This window comes from Pinus tabuliformis, chromosome 5_1, assembly GCF_031772625.1.
Source record: "Pinus tabuliformis cultivar Carrire ecotype Pingquan chromosome 5_1, CPIR1, whole genome shotgun sequence".
Classification (NCBI taxonomy): domain Eukaryota; kingdom Viridiplantae; phylum Streptophyta; class Pinopsida; order Pinales; family Pinaceae; genus Pinus; species Pinus tabuliformis.
Window position 1 is genome coordinate 630,240,959 of NC_142305.1, and position 24,304 is coordinate 630,265,262.

General features: G+C 41.8%; 1 protein-coding gene across 2 annotated transcripts in view; it reads right to left on the minus strand.

The window, feature by feature from the left end:
* The window catches only part of LOC149166529 (magnesium transporter MRS2-3-like), a 175,727-nt gene that overhangs the window by 150,241 nt on the left and 1,182 nt on the right, over window positions 1-24,304 (minus strand). The gene's annotated exons all lie outside the window — the stretch shown is intronic.

Genomic DNA, 24,304 nt, shown 5'->3' on the forward strand with positions numbered 1-24,304 from the left:
TCAGGGATCAAGCAAGGGTTTCAGGCCTAGGACAGGAAGGAGAATCATTGTATCTTCACATTGAAACTAGCTTGTATTTGTATGGGACCTATTGCTCAGTTTTCCTCAATAAAATTCTGAAGCAAGCGAGGGTTTTCCCAATTGGGTTCCCTAGAAAATTTGTTATGTTCTATTGTGTGAATTGTGCTTTATTTTATGTTCTTATTCTGCTACTTCTAGTAGAGAAATTTTGTGATTATATGAAAAGGAAATCATTTTCAGATTATTCATATTAGCATACCAGAATTTCGTGGATTTTCTACATGGTATCAGAGCTATGAACAAAAATCAATCAGCACGTGGTCTTCAAAGATGACAACTCACACACGATTAGGATTACGAGAGCAGCACTGGATGGTTCTTCATAATTTGGCGTTTGGAAGGTCCAGATATTGTTCTTGTTGGACAAGTTTGGGCTAAAGGAATTCACTGAGAAAGGTGTTGCAGAACCTTCAGATCCAAACGAGTTGAGGCTCTTCCAAAGACAGATGGCCAAGGCCAAGAGGATGATCCTGGATGGACTTCGAGATCAAGTAGTCCCTCATGTTGCAATTAAAGATACAGCTACGGAGATGTGGGATGCCTTATTCAAGCTCTATCGGAACTCCTCCAATAACCGGAAGATGGTCCTCAAAGAGAAGCTGAGGACAATCAAAATGTAGAGGGGTGAGAGTGTAACTACCTGTCTTACCAGAATAAAGGAAAGTCTTTGATGAGCTAGCAGTTGTTGGAGAAAAGCCCATGGACACAAAGCTAGTGTGTGTGGCTCTGAATGGGTTTACCAAAGATTGGCATACCTTTGTTCAAAGTATTACTAGACGAGGGCAGATGTCGGATTGGGAATGTTTATGGAGTGACCTCATTCAGGAGGAGCTAAGGCTCAACTAGTTGAGACTTCTAGTAGCAATGGCAAGGGTTCCATGGTTGAGAAAGAGGAGGAGAATCTTGCTCTTGCAAGTAAAGTCAAAGGTAAGAAAGGCAAAGGGAAGAGCAAGAACAGTCAAAAGGGTGACAAGAAGAAGAGTGATCTAAGTAAGATCAAATGCATCCATTGCCATGTTTTTGGACGCTATGCTTCTAAGTGTCCTAACTGGGAGAAGAAGGGATCAAATAAGGAACATGTACTTGCATCAACTGAGGTAGATGAGTTTGCCTCTCAGTTTGAGAAGGATTTCTCATTAATAGCTTGAATGGCAAGCTTGGTAGGGAGCAGTACATGGTATATTGATTTAGGAGCCTCTTTCCATATGACTAGGAACAGGGAGTATTTCAGCGAGCTGGATGAGAAGGATATGCAGGTGAATATCGAGCTTGGAGATAATGGAAAGTATGCTACCAAGGGAGTTGGTATTGTAAGCTTTGAGAGGGAGTCAGGTAATACTCTACACCTCAAAGATGTTCTCCATGTTCCAGGGCTGAAGAAGAACCTAGTTTTAGTAGTTGTCCTTGAGGACAAAGGGTATGATGTCATCTTCAACAGAGGTAAGGCTTACCTCAAGCATCTAGCTTCAGGAGCAGTGAAGCAGATAGGTGTGAGGGTGAAGAATCTCTACAAGTTGTAGGTAGAGATAGATGCAGCCTTGGGTAGCAAGGCAAGATGTGCAGATAGGTGAACTTTGGCATAGGCGCATGGGTCGCTAAAGATTCCTCAACAGATTGCCACAAGATTACCAACAGGAGGCCTTGACAAGAGTGGAGTGTGCAAGGGATGCATGCTTGGCAAGTATGCCAAGTCTTCTTTCCATGGTCAAGATAGCAAAGCCAAAGGGATTTTGGAGTTGGTGCATTCAGATGTGTGCAGGCCCTTTTCTTCTCCACCATTAATGAGACACGGGTATTATGTTGCTTTCATTAATGATTTCTCTCGAAAAACTTGGATTTATTTTATGAAAAATAAAAATGAGGTTTTAGACAAGTTCATGGAGTTTAAGGCCTTGGTAGAGAAGCAGACCAGGAAGAAAATCAAGGCAGTGAGAAGTGACAATGGTGGAGAATATATCTCCAATGCCTTCAAGGAGTTTTGTGCAAAGGAAGGTATTAGGAGAGAGTTGATAGCACCTCATAACCCTCAGCAAAATGGGGTGGCAAAGAGGAAGAACATGAGCATTGTTGGAGCAATTAGGGCTATGTTGCATGATTAGGATTTGCCTAGGTTCTTGTGGGCAGAAGCATGCAACACTGTTGTATTTCTGCAAAACAGGAGTCCACCTAAGGTGCTTGGACAAGTCACACCAAAGGAGGCTTTCACAGGAAAAAAGCCCAATGTTTCACACTTCTGGATCTTTGGCACAAAGTTCTACTATCATGTGTCCAAGGATAGTAGGAAGATGTTGGATCTCATAGCAGAAAAGGGAATTTTCGAGGGATACAGTGAAACATCTCAGGCTTACAAGGTTGTATATTCTAGGACTCAACAAGATAGTTCTTAGGCATGATGTGAGATTCCAAGAGGATCAGGCTCTAAGAGTCATTCGAGCATGAGCAATTAGCAGTACCTAAGGAGGAGCTACCTGCTCCCAAACAGGAGTTACAGCCAGCACCTCAAAGTCAACCACAACCACAATCTAGTGGCAAGAGGGTAGCACAGTAGGACAAGGAGGAGAACCAGGCTAAGAGCAAACAGATCCACCAGAGCCACCCACCACAGGGAGGAAGGAGGCCAAGTGGGCTGAGAGGTTGATTCAGGAGGCTCAACAGCAGGTCGAGGCTCCTAGCACCACGTTTAGACAGAGTAAGTAGTCACAGAGGTACATTGGTTATATGGCACTTATGACAAAGTTGGTGGACATTAAGCCACCTTCTTATAAGGAGCCAGCTTCTCAGCAAATTTGGCAGGCTGCCATGGTGGAGGAGTATTCCTCTATCATGAAGAATCATGTATGGAGATTGTTCCATGACATGAAGGGAAATTAGTAATTGGATCCAGATGGGTGTACAAGTTGAAGCATGGAGCAGATGAGAGTGTGGAGAAGTTCAAGCCCAGGTTTGTAGCCAAGGGCTTCTAACAGATTGAGGGCATAGACTATGAGGAGACCTATGCCCCAATAGCACGATATTCATCCATCAAGACTATTCTGGAACTTGTAGCATAGATGGGGTGGAAGATCCACTAGAAGGACATGAAGACAGCCTTCCTCGGTGGAGTTGTTGAGGATGAGATCTATATAGAGCAGCTTGACAGGTTCAAGCAATTCAGTAGATCAGCAGAGACACACATGTGTGCAGGCTTAAGAGAGCTCTTTATGGGCTCAAGCAGGCTATGAGATCTTGGTACACTCAGATTGACAGCTACATTCGAGGACTGGGCTTCATTAAGAGTGAGGCAAATGCCAACTTGTACTACATTATGGTTGGATGGCTTCCGCTCATTCTAGTTCTCTATGTTGGCAATCTTATACTGACTACAGATGAGAGCTTGATCCAAGATTGTAAGGAGCACCTTGCAAGGGAGTTTGAGATGAAAGATATGGGGCTTATGCACTATTTCCTTGGCTTGGAGGTTTGGTAGGGTGATGGTGAGATCTTCGTGGGGCAAAGCAAGTACACAACAGAGATTCTTCGGTGATTTCATGTGCAGGATTGCAGGCCCATGGCCACACCTTTAGTCACAAGGTGGATGCTAGCAGAGGAGAGCAAGTGGATCCTACAGTATACAGGCAACTCATTGGGTCGTTGATGTACTTGGTCAACACACGACCTGATATTTGTTTTGTAGTCAACCAACTAAGTGAGTTCATGGTTGAACTGACCAGAGAGCATTGGGTTGCCGCAAAACATGTGTTGAGATACCTCAGAGGCATAGCGGACTATGGATTGTGGTACAGACAAGTTGATGGAATGAAGCTTGAGGGCTTCACAAATGTAGATTGGGCAGGGAGGTCCACAGACAAGAAGAGTACTTCAGGTGGCATCTTCAACATTGGGTCAGTAGTTGTTTCTTGGTACATGGGAGCAGAGATCAGTTGCACTCAGTTCAGCAGAGGCCAAGTACATGGTTGCTAGTTAGGTAGCTTGCGAGTCTATTTGGATTTGGAAGTTGTTAGTGGGACTTTTCAGACAGAGGATGGAGCCTACCATGATACATTGTGATAATTGTAGTTGCATTAAGCTCTCTGAGAACCCAGTGTTTCATGATCGCTCAAAGCATATCGAGATCCAGTATCATCATCTTGGAGATTGCATGCAAAAGGGGTTGGTGAAGCTACCGTATATTCCAACAGGGGAGCAGACAATAGACATCTTCACCAAGGCATTGACAAGAAGCAATTTTGTTCATCGCCAAGATAAGTTGGGACTTGTACAGAATCCCTTCCTCACTAAGAGGGAGTGTTGAAAAGTAGTGTAGGAATGGATTCCTTGATTTGTGCCTTAATTCAAGGAATCAATTTAGTGATCTTCTTAACCATGCACGAGTTCCAGTGAAATGGACGAGTTCAAGAAGAAGTTTGACTAGAGCGAATTTGTGGCAGATCAAGTTATTTGTGCTCTAGTGTGAGTTAAATTGGGAACAAAAAGCTCAAGTGGAGTTAGCCTCCTCAATTTTAGGAGAATCCAATTAACTAGTTGTGTTGACTTTTGTTAACTAGAAAAGCTCTAGTTCGACTTCCTAATTTAGAAACTCACTAACAATAGCCTAATCGAAGAGCTTATAAGGAGATCGAAGGCACACAATTGGATCATAATTTTTTGTGTGAGCTTGTGAAGAAAGGTGCCAAGGAGTTTTCTTGTGCGAGTTATTGTGGAGAGCAATTTCCTCTTGGAGTGCGCATAGAAATAGGGAAATTCCCTATTTAATAGAAACTCGAGTTGCGCTAGGAAATAGGAGGCTATTTCCTAAGGGATTGGGCAAGGAAATCGGAGCCTCTAGTGCGCATACAAGGAGGAAGAAGATCAGGGATCAAGCAAGGGTTTCAAGCCTAAGACACGAAGGAGAATCATTTTATTTTCATATTGAAACTAACTTGTATTTGTATGAGATCTATTACTTTGTTTTGTTGAAGAATCTAGGGCATTCAGAATTACAGTGATTCTTCTTAACATGATAACAATTTGTGAAGTGTTTTTAATATTTTATCTTAGCTTGATCTTCTTTACATTATTAGTGTGTGTTTGCTTCATCAAACTGCTATAAAAAACAAAGAGACAAGAACACAAGATGTTTGGCGTTATGCCAAGGCCAAAACCTCTCCCTCTTGGAGAGGAAAACCCGCACAAGAATTCTTCTTATATAGATCCCAGTTAACGAATACCAAGACCATGACCCTTGACACATTCTACCTCTCTAAGACCAAGCCATCAATCCTCTTCTCTGTCACCACTGAGATCATCATGATTGCTGCACCATTGAAGCTATTACTACTGCATCACTGAGATCTTCACTGTTGCTTCTTCACCATATCACTCAAATCTCTTGTCTTCATTGAGATCATGATCTACAAGACCGGGACCATAACTGAGATAGGTTCATGATTGTACGAGTGCCACTATTCATCATCATCATGTTGAAACAGTGATGATCCTTGCCATTCTTTCCCATTATTATGGGACTGATCTTCCTTGTCACTGCTTCTCCTAATTATCCTGAGACCATGGTATTGCTCCTTCTTATTATGAAGAGACTGTGATATCAACTTTAGGATCATTATGATCTCCATTAAGCCGAGATAGTGAGGACAGTAAGAGTTCTGAAGTTCTTTATATACATTGATTTCTTGTGAAGTAGATCCACCGAGATTGTGATCTTACCTTCCATCTAAGCCAAGACTATGTTGGTTACTGCTTCTCATCGTGTCGAGAGTGTTATAATCATTGTCATTACTACTTGTAACCCTTGACACTATGACTACGTCTTAGTATGCCGAGGTAGTGTGCTATTGTGAGATCACTGAGATACGTATATATGTCGAGGCTACTAGGAGACAGATTCGAATCTTCTTATTGTGATATGCTCCAAGATCACAATCATGCCGAGATTATACTCCTGTGATACCTTCTGAAAGAGTAGAGATCTTAGGGATCTGCGAGGGTTTTTGATGTTGTGATTACTTACTGTAATCACTATTGTTTTGTCCTCCTTTTATGCGAACCTTAGACCTTATACCCATCCGAATAGCATGGAGATACTTCTTCATCCGAACCCCTAAACTATCTCCTTCCTGTAATGCAAATATGCTTCTTTAACCATCCGAAATTTCAGAGAGAAATTGTGAGTTATGATCTACCATTTGCGAATACCCTAAACAGGTACTTATAGTGGTTATTGCTCCTATTTAGGCCGACGTGAGTTCATGAACCGACATGTCATTTTAACCAAGCCAACATGACTGCCATTTATATATTTAATTCGATATTGAAGCCGACTTGATGGGTTTTGAATTGATTTGCTTGTATACTTCTTGAGCATGCCAATGGAGGATTATTCTTGGTCTTGGAGGGTTGCTTTGACTTGAATACATTTTACATAGGCTCTTAAAGAGCTCCTTCATACATGACTTGACACTCTGACTTTATTAATAAATCCTAAAGACATCAAGAAGAAGTCTTTTACCTAATGACACTTCTTGCTCATGAAACCCATGTAGCAAGATATACAAAAATAATTTATTACATCATTTACAAAGATCATGTCATTATGAAGACCAAACCTAGTTACACTTTCTTCAACACTCCCTCTTAACTAGGAAGGTATTCATAATGGTACTTGGTCATTCTCAATCTGAAGAATTTCTCATAAGAAGAATCGGATTTGCAATCCATTTGTTATAGCATCATTTCAACCAACATTGTTTCATATAGCAAGGCCTTTACTAACAGTGCTATCTCTTACTTAGATCAGAGCACACAATCTTAGCAAGACCAATGACTGACAGACACGCATCATCATTGTCTCTCTTAGGGTCATACCCACCCAGGTGTTCTCTGAGTATGCCCTACCAGGACTATTCTCATCTTGGGTTCCCAGCCCTCAAGAATATCGATCCTCTTTCCCACTCTTGTCTTGGATGCCCTACCACATCCTCAAAGAGTGTCAGATGCCAGATGATTACACAATCCTCCATTCTTTCTTCCAACCTGAAGAGAAGAATGGCGTGTCTAACTCTCCCTCTTAACCCGAGATGAGTTTCAAGTTTCTCTTTACTCAAAAACTTACTCGAGTTCCTTTACTCATAGGAACCTTCCAGAGCTCCCTCTTAAACAGGGACTCTATCATCAGCACTTTATAGGGTGTTCTAGTTGACTGATGATCCAAGACTTCAATGTCACCAATTTCTTCAAATGTAGGGTTCAGCCATCCATCACTTTCATCCGTCATGTCATTCCTTCTTTCCGGAAAGTATCCTCCTTGGCTTTACATCTGGGGCTTCCTTCATAGGGCCATCTATCTTCACTTTTCTTCAACAGTGATTGCTTGGGATCACAAGGTACATAGTTGTGACATCCTCCACAACTCTCCTTACCTTGGCCCTACACACATACCTAGACTTCCTCCAAGAGATCAGAAACCAAAAACAAATCACATATTACCTTTTTGGTGATGGCCTTTTTCCAATGACATCTTCTTGTAGGTATCAACACCCTGCATACATGTTGACATATCTCCCAAAGATATCTGTTTTCAAGGGCCTTCATCTTTTCAGACTTCCATCGGAGTCTTCATATCTTTCCGGGAGATTTCCTAGTCAAATCTTCCTGATTCTTTGGATGTTGATTGCCTCTGTCATGGTTGCATTTTTCACAATCTCTTCTATCCTCACACCTTCCATTCCCAGGAGCTTTCAATCAAAGTTCTTTAGCTGTAGTCAACCACCTCATACTTCATATGAGGCAATATTATGTTGATTTCATGTAGTGTAACTTATGCCTTTTTGCATCCTTTCAGAGGAGGAGATCCTTTTTCCTTTTGATCATGCCTGATCCATGTTACCTGCAACCATATGTCATGACATTACAATATTAATTACAAATACAAGCATACATACCTCATTTTTCCTTTAGACTTCTTCCAGCAGCTTTCTTGATTGAAAAGATCTTCAATCCCTTGATCTACTTCATTTCTCAAGTCCTCGGTCCTTCATCTCATGAATTCCAAAAGTTGGATTTCTTGATGAAACACTTGTTGTCTTCCCAGACTAGGGGATCCTCTGCTTAGGTTTCTATCAGAGAATCTACAGGATCTTGCATATCCTCATCTGGCAAATGTTTCCTTTGACTTGGATGACTTCTTCTTTTCCTTTAATGTCCAATGAGATTCCCAAGAGCTATGTCCTTCATGTTTCTCATGGTGATATCACGAGCTCTTGATTCTAATGCTTTCATGATGCCATGATGCATCTTGTTATCATGGTCATATCTGTAAGGACTCATGATAGGACCCTTTTAGAGAGATACCATCTTATTCATAGTAGAGGTCTGCTACTCCCTCTTCCCTTGGCCCTTTTCTTCAGCTTCCTTCACCCTTCCGACGATATGTGCTCCTCTCCATAATCTTTCCATAGTACTATTTTGTCCTTTCAACCTTTCCTTTCTACACCTATTTGAGTCCTTTTAACTTGTCTTTCTCTATCTCGTTGTAATGATCCTTAATAGGAATACAAGTGATAACAAGCAAATAATGCATGCAACAAATTACAAAAACGATAATTTCAGCAAACACCCATATTAAAGTTGCAAATGGAGAACTTCTAAGCCATTTTATTATATTTTTTCAAGTCAAATACAATAGATGATGGAATGGTGCACCTGGGCTTGTCTGAAAGGACAAGCAAGACCAAACCCAGGTAGGAAAATGGCTGAGCTGAAGGCTGCCCAGCTGCTGCACCAATCTGCACTGCGCTGCCCAAAAACAACTGCTCTATTGAAGTTCAAATGGCTGGAAAGTGCACCGAAACTACCTAGAAATTTATATGCTTTTAACCCCAGACTCCTTCGCCAAAACCCAAAAATGGTTTGGCCCGATTTGGACTTCCCAAAATCAACCCCCAAAGGCACTATTCAATCCCAAATAATTCTACAATGTTTGCTGCAAAGATACGACTTAAAACCCCACCTCCGGTGCTCAGAAAATTATGAAACTTTATATCTAGGATCCTTGTCAAAAACCCAGATAAACCCAGAAAGGATTTTGGCTAGTTTAGAGTTCTGATTTTTGACCCCCTTGGAGCCTCACCTCAACTCTAGCTGCCAATTTTGACTTGTTGGAAACTGCCTGTAAATCCACTTGAAAACTTCTCCAAAATGCTGAGTTCACCCATGCTATCCAATCCCTTGACTCCCCGGATGATCTCTTGGCGCAACTCAGCTGCTCCCAAGTACCACGAAAATTTGTTGTGTGGCCTCTGTGTTGTCCCCCAGCCCAACAGTTCGAATTGCTGGAATGTTGGCTCAGGTGGCTATAAAACCCAGCAAAAGCACTAGTCTAATGTTGCTACCTCAGCTCCCCAACTCCCGGACAAGCAATCAAATCTCTACTTGCCTCAATCTCCCTCTGCATGTTTCCTGGCTGCCCAGAAATACACACTCCTTGCTCTGCATTGGTTGGTGGTGCTATGTCACTGCCCCGGAACTCCTGAAATCCTTGTAAAACTGCCTCTCTAGGGCAGGCACGGATGGTCCCCCGAAGTAGAGGTTGAATCTCTCGCTTGAGAGATTCATGGCTAAACAGTTGGTCGACTCAGCTAAACAACAGAGTGAACAGTGAAGTGATTGTGTTTGCAAGATGTATGAATGAATCCCAAAATGAGAGTTACTCCCTCCTTATAACTCCTTGGGCCTCCCTTGCCTCATGTGGGCCCCTCCATCCACCTATTCGACTTTCCCTCCAAGCTATTCGAATGGGACAATTCGAATTCCCATGTGGGTGCCCCCCACATTCCAATAGCAACCAAATTAAGTCGAATTGCCTCCTAAGTCCCTAAGTCGAAAATGATGGGTTCTCTTCCTTAGCCAAAATTATGCAAAATTGTATAGTTACAAATGTGTTTGAGAAGGGACATGACACTGGCATAGAGACCACAAATTGTTGCACGAGGAAATTTCCATATTCCAAGGACACTTGTTATCCTACTTATTAAGAACGTAGATGATTATTTTCTTATCATCTTTCTAAGATCTCCCAAATGAGATCTCATGAAGATATTCCTTCTTTACTGCATTTCAGAGATCACCTCTTCTAGCATTTTATATATTTCTTATCTGTCTCCTTTCTTGCTACATAGAGATGAGAGGACTTTTAAGAGTTCCTTCTCATGAATTCAAAGGAGACTTGTTCACTGACTTCTCTTCTCCATAAGGATTTTGTCAATCCTTCTTATTCTATGCAAGGACATTTGATGACCCATCTATCTATAGATCTCCTTGCATTCATGAAGTCATTGAACCAAACTTGATTATAGAATGTAAAGATTCCTACTTGGTATGTGAAGATGAGATCTTCACCCTGATCATGATGACTGTTGATGAGGCAGATGTATTGTTGCTTCCATCAGATGAGATCCTTGATAGGAAGATTGCCTTCTTTTCCTTCGAGCTATTTTGATATACAAACTGTTGATATAATTGAACTTATGGAACCTTGTAGTATGCAGCAGATAGTATAGCTTCTATATCAGTGTTGTTCATTCAAGCTCCTATATCTACCCCCAATTAAGTTCTAAGAATCCAAGATTTCAAGACTGAGATAGTGTCATTTATCGAGACTGTAGGAGGCATCAACGTTGTTGGTATGTATCTTGAGACTCCTTGATCAGATAAACAACAACCCCTATTACTATATACTGTTGTTGTAGGTTGATCCTTTGATCTAGGGTTTTATCAAGATGTAGATCTTCAGCTTGCTTAGAAGCTTCGCTTGAAACTTGATCTTTGCATGTCTATTTTCTGCCCTTTCTTTGTCTGCTGAACCTTCGCTTTGATAACATGTTGAAGAAGTAAATAAAATTATTTTCATAATGCCTTGCTTCATGGGTTTCATAAGCAAGAGTTTTATATAGATGGCTCCCATTGAGAGCCTCAGGATTTGTCTTTAAAGTCAAAGAGTCAATATCATGTATGAAGAGCTCTTCTTGAGCATAGGTCAAATGTATAGAAGTCTATAAAGCCCTCCAACATCAAGCACAAGTCCCTCTTTCTTCTTGTTGGCCTACAAGATGAAGTAATGGCTCATGTCGACTCACTCAAGGAGACATACCCATTCGGATGCTAACGTCGGTTATATACATGGCTAGGGTCAATGCAGAAGACACAGTTCAAACTTCGCATATCTCAGATTTCGCAAAACAGAAATTCGAATGTCTCAGATTTTCGGAGACAACATAAGGCAATAGTAAGCTCGGATGTTAGAGATTTTTCGGAGGCAGTAATAAGTTTGTATCTATCACAAAAAGAAACTCGAATGGAGAAGGGACAGCGGGGTTCTCTCTATAGTTAACCAATGTCAAGGGAATTCGGATCCCTCTTATGATCACAGTGACAGTGACGGAGAATGGTCTCTATATAGACCACAAATCGGTGTCCTTGAAGAAATCACAGTTTCGCATCATAAAGATCATTAAGAACCTACAGCTCAATATTATGCCACAATGATTTGGTATATACAGCAAGAAGAGGATCACTAGTATGTGACTAGCCCTCCGTAATATTATGTTGAATAAGGTCTCAATACTATCTCAAAAATAAGGATTCGGTTCTACTGTTGGAGGAAGAGGAGTATTACAGTGACCTCAGTTTGATATAACTACATGATGACAGTGATGATGAAAGATCTGAAGCAGAAGGAACTGAGAAAGGGTGATTGAGAAGATGGAAGAGGACTTGTGTTTTAGTCTTGGAGAGGCTACTAGGTCAAGGGTCTTGGTCTTGGTATTCGTCAATTGGAATCTCTATAAGACGAATTTGTGCCGGTTTTCCTCTCAAAGAGTGAGAGGTTTTGGCCCTGGCTGATAGCCTACATTCTGTATCTCTTGTCTATTTATGTTCATGCATTAGTTACTGATTGATGAAGAAGAACACTAATAATCTAACAAGAAGAAGATCATAATCTAAAGAAATAAAAAGCATTCACGAATAGAAGAGAAATGTTAATTTTAGGTATGTTCTATGCTTAAAGCAATTTATTTCAATTTTCACAGTTAGCTCCATATCTTTACCAGATTAGCAATCACATCAGCATTAAAGTAAACTGCAGATAGAACATAAACATAAATCGCAGAAGACAAGCCAAGACAAGAGGACACAAGATGTGGTGCTAGCCAGGGACAAACCCCAATGTGGGGAAACCCTTGATCAATTCTTCTTATATGTTCTTCAATAGTTCAGCAGAGAGAGAGAGAGAGATAGTACGTTTACAACAGAAGTCAACACTTTGACTTATCTAGATAAGAGCATAGATCATCTCTAAGAAGATGATACACGAGATCAGTTGAAGACATGCTACTTCAACTAATTCTCCAAGGTGACTCCTTCACCTATCGTTGTGCTGCATTTCATCATCATGCTGCACCTCACCGCGCTGCACCATGCTGCACCTATCATCACTATGTTGCATCTCATCATGCTTCATTAATCATGACTGTACCCATCACTGTACTACATTATGTGCCCTTGTTGCACCATGTTGCCATCCTAACCTATGTGTTGGTTGCACCTTGCTTGTTTGTTGTCCCTTGCTTGCTTGTTGTCCCTAGCATGCTTGCTGTCCTTAGCATGCTTGTTGTTGCATGCTAGTTGTCCCTTGCATGCTAGCTGTAACATTGCATGCTTGGTGTATTTGTTGCTAAGTACCATACAACTGCTAAGTACCATACAACTGTCCCAATGTTAGTTAGTTGTCCCTTGCATGTTGCTCTCCTTCGAAGACAGATGCTCTGGCTGTTTCGGCAGTTCCCGGCAGTTCCGACTATTCCTGGCAGTTCCGGCTGTTCCCGGTAGTTCCGACTATTCCTGGCAGTTTCCGGTAGTTCCGACTATTCCTGGCAGTTCCGGCTGTTCCCGGCAGTTCCGACAGTTTCGGTTGTTCCCAGCAGTTCCGGCAGTCCCGGCAGTTCCGGCTTTTCCGGCATTTCCGGCTTTTCCGGTTTTTCGGCTTTTCCAGCTTTTCTTGCAGTTCTGTCTTTTCCGGCATTTCCAGGTTTTCGACAGTTCCGGCTTTTCCAACAGTTCCAGTTTTTTCGACATTTCCGCTTTTCCGGCATTTCCAGCTTTTCCGGCAGTTCCGTCTTTTTTTGTTTTTCCAGCATTTTCGGATTTTCCAACATTTCCAGCTTTTCCAACAGTTCTGGTTTTCCCAGCTTTTCCGACAGTTCCGGCTTTTCCGACAGTTCTGGCGTTCTGCCCTCTGGATCAGCGCAACATTATTCCTTAGGATCTCTCTCCTACTAAAACCCAAAGACAAGTAGAGAGAGGAAGAGATCCCAAGAGTGTTGAAATGACTTGAAGACCACCTTTATTTATACTAAAACGTTGAGCACATGTGGGGTTTATTTGGTTGTTGGCCGACCTTGACAAATTGTCTTATAACACAAATAAATTCATAACTCCATGAATACTTATCGGAATCGGATGATCTTTAGATCAATCCTACACCTCTCAATGAGAGGGATCCAAAAAAAAAATCAGCTGCCATAAATAAGATGACCCACATGGAGTTTCGCCCTAGTTGCCAATTTTAACACTCCCTCTCAACTAGGGAGAACTCCATCCGTTGATCCATATGTCCGACTGTACTATCTCTGCCATCAATGCCCTGCACTGCTCTGTTGAACCAGGAAGAAGAAGAATTGATCGAGAATGTCTCCCTCTCAACTAGGGAGAACTCCATCCGTTGATCCATATGTCCGACTGTACTATCTCTGCCATCAATGCCCTGCACTGCTCTGTTGAACCATGAAGAAGAAGAATTGATCGAGAATGTCTCATACCATTCTCTACTAACCTGAAGTCAGTTTCATCTGAAGAGAGTGTGTCACATCACTCTTACTGACCCGAAGTCAGTTTTATTGATCCCAGATCAATATCACAAGAGAGTGTCTCAAACCACTCATACTGATCCCAGATCAGTTTCATTGATCCCAAATCAATGGAGGTCATCCTTGTAGGAATTTACAGGGTAAGTTCCACAGAAAGAATACCAAAAGGACACCGCTCACAACCAGATCACAGATCAATACACCAGTATTTTTGACGTGGTTAAAACCCTCAAAGAGGGAAACAGTCCACGGCCTGTCCCAACATGGGTACTACAGGCAATTTATTAATCAAAGAATGAAAATTTACATAAGCTTCTCTCATGCACGGATTACCCGAACAATGACCCTCCATGCGCTTTAAATAGAACTCATGGACCAATCGGGTGTCAAGCCACGGATCAAGTGTCGGTAATACCGAGGAGAGAATGAACCGTCGGATCACTACATATCGTGACCGTCGGATTGTAAGTTACAAAATGTACAACGGTAAAGAAACACACTTTACCTAACTCTACACTAGACCAAGTTGAACTTAACTATATCCTATGTGTCGGAATATCCTAACATCCCCCCTTAAGAACAACTTGGGATAGGATTGAAGGATTTACAAATATGACACAATAGGAGAAGGAAGGAGGCACTAGAGCCTATCCCCCCTTAGTGACAACTTCCTGAACTCCAAGCATATATCGAAGTTTAGTGAACTTCGCCTCTGTGAGAGCCTTTGTGAAGATGTCTGCAACCTGATCATCTGTTGGACAATATTGCACTTCAAGAACATGGTCATGAATGAGCTTTCTGATGAAGTGCATGTGTAGTTCAATGTGTTTGCTGCGCTGATGCTGGACTGGATCTTTGCATAGCTGAATGGCACTTTGATTATCACACCAAAGTGTGGTTGGATGCTGCTGCTCAAAGCCAAACTCTGATAGGATCTGACGAAGCCACAAGGCTTCCTTACTAGCTTCCACGGCACCACGATACTCTGCTTCTGCTGACGAAAGAGAAATGGCAGCCTGTTTCTTACAAGCCCATGTAATAGGTCCTGAACCAAGAGTGAAGACATAACCGGCAGTAGACTTCCGATCATCAGGGTCACCAGCCCAATCAGAATCAGTGAAACCAACTAACAGAGGAGCTGCTTTGGCACTGTAATGAATCCCAAACTGTACTGTACCTCGAACATAACGAAGTATTCTTTTAGCTGCTTTCCAATGACTTTCACGGGGGTTTTGCATAAAACGAGCAACAAGGCCAACAGCAAAGGAAAGATCAGGACGAGTATGGGTTAAATACAAGAGTTTTCCTACAAGTTGACGGTATAAGGTAGCATCAACTTCAGGAGAAGTACAAGAGACTGAAAGTTTGACTCCAGACTGAAAGGGAGAAGGGGCTGGCTTACAGTCTTCCATGTGAAAATGACGAAGAATATCACAAGCATACTTGGACTGGGAAAGGAAAATACCCTCCTTGGATTGCAAGACTTGAAGACCGAGAAAATAGTGTAAGTGTCCTAAGTCTGTCATTTCAAATTTCTTTTTAAGGCTGGACTTCACATGGTTTATAAGGTTGGGATCACTACCAGTAAGAATAAGATCATCAACATAAAGAACAAGGATGATAAGAGAGTTGCCCACTTTCTTGGTGTAGACAGTATTGTCAGAATGACACCTAGAAAAGCCAGATTCTAAAAGAAAGCTATCCATTTTGGCATACCAAGCCCGAGGAGCTTGCTTGAGGCCATAAAGGGATTTCTTAAGTCGACAAACAAGGCTGGAGTCTGTTTGTATGAAGCCAATGGGTTGTTCCATATAGATTTCTTCCTGCAAGTCCCCATGCAAGAAGGCAGATTTAACATCCATCTGATGGACTTCCCATTTTAAAGAGGCAGCAAGGGAAAGAACAAGGCGGATAGAGTTCATTTTGGCAACAGGGGAGAAGGTTTCAGTGTAGTCAATGCCTTCAACCTGTGAAAAGCCCTTAGCAACGAGACGAGCTTTATGTTTATCAACTTTCCCATCTGGTCCATACTTGGTTCTGTAAACCCATTTACATCTAACAAGTTTGCGTCCCTTTGGTAGAGGAACAAGATCCCATGTATCATTTGTCATCAATGAATGATATTCTTCATTCATAGCTGCTTCCCAATGTGGATGGCCTGAAGCTTCTGCAAAAGTGTCAGGATCATGATTTACTGGAGCTTGAGCCAGTAAAGAAGAGGCTCTTTCAAACTGAGAACGTGTACGTCGCTGATCTGTAGGATCACCGGCAAGATCACCTGCTGCATCCCGAGTAGCACGGACCCATCTTGGAAGTTGAGGATCCTGAGAAGGTGGGGGAGGATTATCATCCTCGCTTTCATCATCTGAAGAAGAAATGTTTTCAAAAGTAGAAGAGATAGGAAGAGGTGGCACATCCGCCGGACTAGGCTCGCAGGCCGATTTATTTTCATCAAATTTTACATCTCTTCTAATGATAACATTTTTGGACTTAAATGGAATAAGTCTATAACCTTTTACATCTTCAGAATATCCAACAAAAGTACATTTCTCACTCTTAGGTTCTAAAGCTTTATGCTTTTCATCTGGAATATGGGCCCATGCTTCACTTCCAAACACACGAAAGTGACTTACATCTGGTTTAATGGAACTCCAAGCTTCTTCTGGAGTGATATTCTCTAGAACCTTAGTAGGAGTGCGATTGATTATATAATTTGCACAATTAATTGCTTCGGCCCAAAAACTAAGACTGAGTCCTTTAGATTGCAGCATACAATTAGCCATTTCCTTTAAGGTGCGATTTTTCCTTTCAGCTACACCATTTTGTTGTGGAGTGTATGGAACAGTATGTTGCATTTGAATTCCATTTTCGGTGCAAAAGTTGATGAATGTGTTTTTAACATATTCTCCACCATTATCAGTTCTTAGCTTAAGAATTTGATGTCCAGATTGTTTTTCAACAAAGGCTTTGAAGGCCAAAAATGTGTTAAATACTTCGCTCTTGAGTTTTAAGAAGTATACCCAAGTGCGTCTGGAGAAATCATCAATGAAAGTTAAGAAGTACTTGCAGCCAGAGAATGAAGCAACAGGAAGAGGACCACATAAATCACTGTGCACAAGCTGTAAAGGGGCTGAGGCGTGCCAAGAGGCACGTTTGTCAAAACTGTCCCGATGATGTTTTCCGAGTACACATCCGGAACAAACACCATCTCTGCAAGATACCATAGGAAGACCTGTCACCATATTTTCTTTACATAGATGCTGAAGGGAGCGATAGTTTAAGTGACCAAATCGCTCATGCCAAAGTTTGCTCACTTCATCATTATGAGCAACAAATACTGAGGGAAGATTTGATGACCCAAAGTTGTGAAACTTATACAACCTTGTGGAATCATCAGCAAGACCAGTAGCTAGAATCTGTTGATTACAACATCATGAGGTGAAAATTCAACAATTTTACCTTCACCTGAATGAGTTATCTGATAGACAGATAGAAGGTTGCAGGATAAGGTTGGAACACATAATACATCATTAAACTGACCATTGTCTAGATGAACAGTTCCAGTCCCTACAACATTAAGAGATCTATCATCACCAACATATATATTTTTGGTGTTACAATCATTTAAAGAAGAAAACATGGCTTGGTTTTTGGCCATGTGATAAGAGGCTCCAGAATCAATGAGCCACTCATGAGAATGAGAAGAAGAAGAAGATACATTTAATGCATAACCAGACTGAGATGATTGACAACGACATGCAGAAAGTGCCATTCCGGAAGTTGAAGTTGAAGTAGGCTCCACATGGATGTTATGTTTCTTCATTGCGGCTTCCAAGGCTTCCATCTTCTTAAAGCATTTAGATTCTAAGTGGCCATCTCGATTACAAAAGTTACAATGTCTATCAGTCTTCTTCCATTTGTTTTTATTGGTCTTATCATTTTGCTGAAATGATCTTTCATTTTGAGGCTGAGTTGGTTTAGGACCATTCTTTTGAGGATATGACTTCTTAGGATTCTTTGAATTTGGTTGCTGCTGGGCGGCTAACGCTTTCGTGGAAGAGTTTCCAAGATTAAGAAGACCAAGGTGTAAGAGTTTTTCTTGTTCTCTTATTAAGGAATCACAAAAGGAGTCAAAGGAAGGGGCCTTGTAGTCTTTTCCTTGACAAATGAAAGCTTCCCTTGTAGAATGGAAAGTGGAAACAAATACAGAGTAGGCTGGTCCCAACTTAGTAAGGATGGAATAAATAAGGTTACCATCTTCTTTCTTAACTTTAACACCTTCCAAGAGATATCTAAGGGTCTTGAATTTGGACAAGAAATCTTCAATGCAAGAAAAATTATTAGGATCCAAAGTAAGCAACTCATTTTCAAGTTGATGGGCTCTAATTTCATTTTTAATCCCAAAAACTTTAGCGAGTTTTTCTAATGCTTCATGAGGAGTCTCAAGTTCTGCAATGTGGAATCTAAGATCAGGAGAAATAGACATCCCTATCAAACCACGTGCTTGATCTTGTCTATTTTCCCATTTTGCAGCCTTGTCTTCATCTTTTGGTTTTTTCTCTTGGTCTGTGGCTATTCTGAAGAGACCTTTACTTCTAAGTAAATCTTCCATGTAGGCTACCCATTGGAAGTAGTTAGTGCTGTCAAGAATGACTTGGACTTTCCATTTTTTTAAAAAAACTGAAGCTGAAGATGCTGAAAGTAAGTGTTCCAATGGATAGATCTCGAAAAAATAGGCGGTTTTAAAAAAAACGGCTCTGAAAAAGGCTTCCGGATGAAGAAGTTATGGCTTTTTGAAAAAAAATTGTTGACGTTGCCGGCAAAGTGCGCGAATGTGCGGGAATGAAAAAATCCGCCCCCACAAAATGGAGACTTGAACCCAAGACCTCTACTCTCTTAAAATAGCTTTGAACCAATTGATCTATACAAAAAATTTGAGAGAGAGAGAGAGAGAGAGGGGGGGGCCTTGGTTTGCGTGCTTGCCTTGAGAAAGCTCTTTTTCCCTACAAAACACAAAACACAAAACCCAACACGAATATGCAAAGAAAAACGAACCTTGCGGCTCGAAGTTAGCTTTAGCCAAAAAACTAAAAAAATTTAAAAAAAAATCTCAAAGTTAGCTTTAGCCGAAAAACTAAATATTTTTCTCAATGTTTCTGATTTTCCGAGATCACACTAAGGTGCAGGGAAAAGAGCATACGCATGAGAAAAATCCTTCCTTTCTGTTTCTGATTTGCCCAGATCGCACAGAGTCGCAGGGCAAAGAGCATACGCAGAAATGAAAGGTATAGATCCGGTTAAAAAAAAGGCTAAATAAACCGAAACCGAAATAAGCAGAGAGAAAATAACAGTAAACTGCAAAAAACACTGTATACCTCCCGATCTGAAAAATGACGCAGCTAGGGCTACCGGAAACCTTTTCGCGTGAAACGAAAGGGGTTCCTCACTGGAACAGATGCTCCGAACGCAACAGAGCAGTCCTCTCGGCCCGAAAGCAGTCAGAAACAGCAGATCTAGGAAACGACAGCCGCATGCAGTTCTACCGGCTTCAGATTTGGATCACCAACGGACGCGGCCCTCAAATAGCTCTGATACCATGTAGGAATTTACAGGGTAAGTTCCACAGAAAGAATACCAAAAGGACACCGCTCACAACCAGATCACAGATCAATACACCAGTATTTTTGACGTGGTTAAAACCCTCAAAGAGGGAAACAGTCCACGGCCTGTCCCAACGTGGGTACTACAGGCAATTTATTAATCAAAGAATGAAAATTTACATAAGCTTCTCTCATGCACGGATTACCCGAACAATGACCCTCCATGCGCTTTAAATAGAACTCATGGACCAATCGGGTGTCAAGCCACGGATCAAGTGTCGGTAATACCGAGGAGAGAATGAACCGTCGGATCACTACATATCGTGACCGTCGGATTGTAAGTTACAAAATGTACAACGGTAAAGAAACACACTTTACTTAACTCTATACCTAACTCTACACTAGACCAAGTTGAACTTAACTATATCCTATGTGTCGAAATATCCTAACAATCCTAGCATAGGGAGTACAGTAGATATAGCGATGCGTCCATCGATAGTACTACTATGGTCCCTATCCTCATTTCCCTGCGCATTGATCAGATAAGAGGTACTTCCCATGAGTCTCAAACTGCATGGGTAGGATGCCTCGACAAGGGAACTAATCATCATGTCCACGGGAGAATGAATCATCCTGTCAGTGGATGCCACGGAGAACTAATCATCCTAGCCCATAGGAGAACTAATCATCCTGTTCCACAGTCACCACGAAGAACAAATCATCCTGGCCCACAGGAGAACTAATCATCTTATTCCATAGTTACCACAGAGAACAAATCATCCTGGCCCACAGGAGAACTAATCATCCTGTTCCACAGTTGCCACGGGAGAACTAATCATCCCGGCCCACAGGAGAACTAATCATCTTGTTCCACAGTTGCCACAGGAGAACTAATCATCCCAGCCCACAGAAGAACTAATCATCCTATTCATAGCATACCACCGGGGGAGGGTGAGTCGCCCTGTGGTCATTTGTTGCTCCAGTAAGTACCCCAAGCCCCCCAGAGCTCCCAGAGCTCAATGCATGCAACATGCAGGACCCTTATAATAAGGTCTCTCAACGACTCCAAGTCGTTCAGGAAAGTCACAGATTTGACCTTTCCCCGGGGCTTTGACAAAATGTTTGCGACCTGTACATCAGTCTCAATGCGATGGAGCCTCCTCGCTCATCGACTTACCATATCGCAGATAAGGCAGTATCTGATGTCTATCTGCTGGAGCAATCATCGAATACGAGATTCCTCAATAATCGAATCCCCCCTCTGGTTGTCACAAAGAATCACAGTGGTATTCACCATGTGTACAAACAGCTCACTTAAGAGCTTCTGCAACGATGTAGCTTCAAACGAGATCATACTCGTAGCTATGTATTCGATCTCGGTGGTGCTTATAGCAACCAACTTCTGCTTCCTGCTCATCCATGATATCGAAGCAGAATCCAAAGAGAACCAGCACTAAGAAGTGTTGTAGTGATCCTCCACACTGCTTGCCCAGTCAGCATTCGAATAATCATGTAATTTCATATTTCTGGCAGTGTATCTCAATCCATGAGAGATTGTGCCCGAAGATATCTTAGAAGATTCTTGGCACCAATCCAGTGAGGCTCAACCAAATATGAGCTCACCATGCTAGCTGCAAAACATATGTCCGAACGGAAGTTCACCAAGAACATCAATGCGAATGAGTTTATGAAACTCAGAGGCATTTCCCAAATCTAGTCCGACATCACTACCATATAACTTTTGAAAGTTAAGATCCTCGAGCTAGTCACAGGCTTGCAGTTTATCATTCCACATCCGGAATCCAACCCCCTCTTACTTCTACAAATGATAGGGTCTGCACCTGTCAGAAATAGGTCATCCTCATAAGGTGCCGGTATGAGAGGTCTATCATCCACAACCTTCGGGTAATGGTTTGGATCGGTTTCACTCCTAGTGAATCTCAGCTTCATCAAATAGCTATCAATCCTCTCATACTACGCCCGGGGTGTTTTGCTTCAAGCCATATAGGGCTTTCTTCCACCTGTATACATGATATTCCCGATCATGAATCTCAAACTCCTAGGGTTGTTCCAAACCTGTGGACCTGCTGCATGAGGGGAATGGTCCCCTTATGAGATTTTCCTTCGGTACATCTCAGACATGTACCTTCATGCTCTACTTGAATTCAAACATCCCTTTCCATCGATGAATGCCACCCTGAAACCTTTGACTTCCATTTCCGAGATGGACACCAGGTTCTTCTTGCGATCAGGTACATAAAAGAGATTTTGTAAATGAATCGAGTTACCCTTATTCAATTGAGAGTTAAGATTCTCTACACCCTTTCCGGGATAGGTGGCATCGGCTCCAAGTATAACCAGACAGTGTTTCCATTTCTACCAAATTAGAGAGTGCACCCATCTATCCGATGAAGTGCCTTGAAGCACTACAATCTATAAGCCAGATTCCCAAAGAATTTGAAGGAGAGGGCCAATACAAGATAACGCTTCTTTATCTTATCAGAAACAACATTTGATTCTTCATACCTGGGGTTCCTTGCTTTCTATGAAGAGTCGGCCATTTCCTTGATGACCTGCATTACCTGTCATTCCTTTCATCATTAAAGATGTCCCTGAAATGATTGTTATCATCATCAAGTGATGTGTCCCTGCCATTCGGACACTCCTTCGCATAATGGCCGAACTAGTTATCTGCCTTTCCTTCCACCCTGAGATCCGGTCTTCCAATGAAGTGATCTTTAGGTAGGCCATATTCCATTGCACCATTCTGATAATATTCTCTGCTTCGACTTCACCCTTGGTGAATTTGAAGAGGGATGAGGAATCCACTGATCCTTTTGTCCTTTCCCAACTATCTTTGGTGATTGCTCTTCATTCTTGCTTGGCAATTGCCTTCACCTCAGCTCTGATACCATGTTAATTTTAGGTATGTTCTATGCTTAGAGCAATTTATTTCAATTTTCACAGTTAGCTCCATATCTTTTCCAGATTAGCAATCACATCAGCGTTAAAGTAAATTGCAGATAAATCATAAACATAAATCACAAAAGACAAGCCAAGACAAGAGGACACAAGATGTGGCGCTAGCCAAGGACAAACCCCAATGTGGGGAAACCCTTGATCAATTCTTCTTATATGTTTTTCAATAGTTCAGCACAAAGAGAGAGAGAGAGAGAGTACGTTTACAACAGAATTCAACACTTTGACTTATTTAGATAAGAGCATAGATCATCTCTAAGAAGATGATACGTGAAATCAGTTGAAGACATGTTGCTTCAACTAATTCTCCAAGATCGTTGTGCTGCATTTCGTCGTCATGTTGCACCTCACCGCGCTGCACCATGCTACACCCATCATCACTATGTTGCATCTCATCACGCTTCAATAATCATGATTGTACCCATCACTGTACTGCATTATGTGCCATTGTTGCACCATGTTGCCATCCTAACCTATGTGTTGGCTGCACCTTGCTTGTTTGTTGTCACTTGCTTGCTTGTTGTCCCTAACATGCTTGTTGTCCTTAGCATGTTTATTGTTGCATGCTAGTTGTCCCTTGCATGCTAGTTGTAATATTGCATGCTTGGTGTATTTGCTGCTAAGTACCATACAACTGTCACAATGTTTGTTAGTTGTCCCTTGCATGTTACTCTCCTTCAAAGACAGATGCTCCGGCTGTTTCGGCAGTTCTGGCAATTTCGGCTGTTCCCGACAGTTCCGGTTGTTCCCCGTGGTTCCAGCAGTGCCAGCAGTTCTGGCTTTTCCGGCAGTTCCAACTTTTCCAACATTTCCGGCTTTTCCAGCATTTCTGACATTTTCGGCTTTTCTTGCAGTTCCAGCTTTTCTGACAGTTCCGACTTTTCCAGCATTTCCGGCTTTTCCGGCAGTTCCGTCTTTTCTAGCAGTTCCGGCTTTTCTAGCATTTCCGGCGTTTCCGGCAGTTCCAGCTTTTCCAGCATTTCCGACGTTTCCAGCAGTTCCAGCTTTTCTGACAGTTCCGGCTTTTCCAGCAGTTCCGGCTTTTCCGACAGTTCCGGCATTTCCGGCATTTGCAACATTTCTGGCTTTTCCGACTTTTCCAACAGTTCCATCTTTTCCGGTAGTTTTTCCGGCTTTTTAGGCAGTTCCAGCTTTTTGCCCTCTGGATCAGGGCAACGTTATTCCTTAAGATCTCTCCTCCTACTAAAACTCAAAGACAAGTATGGAGAGGAAGAGATCCCAAGTGTGTTGAAATGACTTGAAAGCCACCTCTATTTATACTAAAACATTGAGCACATGTGGGGTTTATTTGGTTGCTGGCCGACCTTGACGAATTGTCTTATAATGCAAATAAATTCATAACTCCATGAATACTTATCGGAATCGGATGATCTTTAGATCAATCCTACACCTCTCGATGAGAGGGATCCAAGAAAAATATCAGCTGCCATAAATAAGATGACCCACATGGAGTTTGACCCTAGTTGCCAATTCTAACAAGAAATCACCTAATGCTAATGCTCTGAACTTCTCAACAAAAAGGAGGGTTTAAACCTTAGGGAACCCTAAAAAGAGATTATACCCAAAACTTAGTTCTACAACCCTTAAGCCAAAAACCTTTGACTTTATTATTGAATTGAGTGGGTGAGATTCATCTCTACTCTAATATCATATTGAGATTCACAAGAGATAGTGCAAGAACCAAACAAAACCAACATAAACCCT